The sequence below is a fragment of the Berghia stephanieae genome, chromosome 9 (genome assembly GCF_034508935.2).
Source record: "Berghia stephanieae isolate SIO BIC M18660-M18661 chromosome 9, UCSD_Bste_1.3, whole genome shotgun sequence".
Classification (NCBI taxonomy): Eukaryota; Metazoa; Mollusca; class Gastropoda; order Nudibranchia; family Aeolidiidae; genus Berghia; species Berghia stephanieae.
Genome location: NC_088368.1, coordinates 35,312,411 through 35,314,910, shown reverse-complemented (window position 1 = coordinate 35,314,910; position 2,500 = coordinate 35,312,411).

Here is a 2,500-nt window from a genome sequence, read left to right as displayed (position 1 = left end):
CAGATTTATATGTTTTTCTCCTCTGGATACACTTTTATGCCCGTCGGAGAAGTATTTCATAAAGGGGTTAAGAACCAGTTACGAAGTTACTATGCTTCATTACTAGGGAAGTGACGTCACGACTATTGAAGCCTATTACTCATAAACGTGGATGGCAAAAAACAATAACAAAGACCTGACTGACGTCAACTTCGAACCATCTATTGATTGTCTGTGTTTAGTTAAAATACTCGCGGCATCCGCCAGCTGGATGCAACGCACCAAAACACAAAACTATGTGCAACCTTAAACGTTTATAGATAGTATGCGCTTGGCTAACAAGCTCACAGCATTGCCATCAGGAAGTATAACGGACCAACACACAAAACTTTGTGTAACCTTAAACGTTTATAGTCTGGTTAATACAGTTTAGTGATAATTACTCATAAACGCGGATGGCAAAAAACAATAACACAGGCCTGTTCTATTTATAGTCTGGATAATACTGTTAAATGAGAATTACTCATAAACGTGGATGACAAAAAGCAATAACAATTACAAAGGGCCGAGTGACGTCAACTTCGAACCTATAGTCTGATTGAAGTAATTTAGATCTCTATCTGGATGGGGTTCCTGACCTCCTATAGTGGGCAGGGGGTACATACTGTGTCTTCTATCCCCTTAAATCCGTTTTCCAACATGCTTTCTGTCTTTGTCTTGGAATGAGATTACTTGGTTTTGTCCTGGTCCTGGCCAGATGCCCTGGCTGAGAGGGAAACAGTCGAATGTATAGTTAGTTTTGGGAGATGCTATTTTTTTCATTGTAAATCATCTCTCTGTTATGCACTGTATTCTGCTTTCTTTATATTATATATGATTTGTAAAACATTCGAGTGTGTTCCTCTTAGTGGGGACCTGTACTTGTATCTGGATGAGACTTTTAGTGATCTCAAACTAAGTACTTTGATAGTGTGCTTTTGGAATTTACACCTGTTTCTTATTTGAACCAATTCCCTTTTACCTTCCCTTTTCTTGGATGCTTTATTGTAATTCTAGAACTTTTTACTATCCCATTTTCTTCCTTTTTACTGGCGCTGATATGACCTTAATGTGTTGCAAGCGCCGTAAAACCCTTAAAAACAAAAACAAAACATTAGATCTCTATTTACCATCAAAATGGCTGTCTAAAAGTAATAACAAAGAGCTGAGTGACGTCAACTTCGTTGTTTCTATTAAGTATGTAATCACGAGGTTCAATCCCCAGTCCAGGCTGGTGGGTTTTCTTGGATGTTTTTTTTTTCTTGTGCGGCTATGTGGTCTTGTAGTATGACACTCGCTTTCGGATCGGATGGTCTTGGGTTCGAGCCTCGCTCAGCACATAGTTGAGTCCTTGGATAAGGCTCTTTACTCACATTCTCTCACCTATTCAGGTGTAAAATGAGTACCTGGCTGTTAACAGCGTTGTCTCTGTTAAAAAAAAAAAGAATAAAAATAAATGCAATATCACCTAACAGGCGTCATGTCTCGTTTTATATGTTACGTGTTGCTGTTGGTAGTAACTAACTACTAACCCTTTATAAAGAGCCTTGAGCACGTGTAGTGGATATTGAGCTATATAAATGCTCTAGTTACTTTTTTTTTCTTTCGTTGTCTGTCAATGTTTCGAAACACTCTTGGCAGATGTTTATCTCGAGAAAAGACCTCGGGGTCCCTTAAAAAAAAATAATATAAAATGTATAATATTGACTCTATATTTTACCAGTATTGATATTAATGAGGACATATTTCTTCACTTTATGTATGATACATTCACGTTCAGTGGAAGCCGCGAAATATTCCTCCTTTCTACAAATTTTGACTCGAGACCTATGATAAATATACACTTTATTATTATTATCATCATCATCATCATCATCATCATCATCATCATCATCATCATCATCATCATCATCATCATCATCATCATTATTATTATTATTATTATTATTATTATTATTATTATTATTAGTAGTAGTAGTAGTAGTAGTAGTAATAGTAGTAGTAGTAGTAGTAGTAGTAGTAGTAGTAGTAGTAGTAGTAGTAGTAGTAGTAGTAGTAGTAGTAGTAGTAGTTGTTGTAGTAGTAGTGTTATCATTAAAAAATGTTTTGTTGTTGCAGCATAAGACATTATATTTATTCTCCACTATGTCGAATAGAAACACAAAGTTTCATATTCCTGGGGCTATAAAGTCAACTTCCATCATCCATTTCATCCCGCCCGACAAAATACCGTTTTGAGAAGTAAGGTTACATATATTTAATCTCAAATCTGCCAACACGAGAAACCGGGTCAAGCCGGCACTCTAGTAAGTTCTAATTCGCTTTGTCATAATGGTCTGTTTGTCTGTGAGTCAGTATTGTCAACACTCTTATGACTTGGTCAACATTCGGACTTTCCAGGTAGACTCGCCTTGCCGGTTCTCTTTTTAAACTAACACCGACAAGACGCTATTTTTTTTTCTTACATTTTGGCCAGATACGT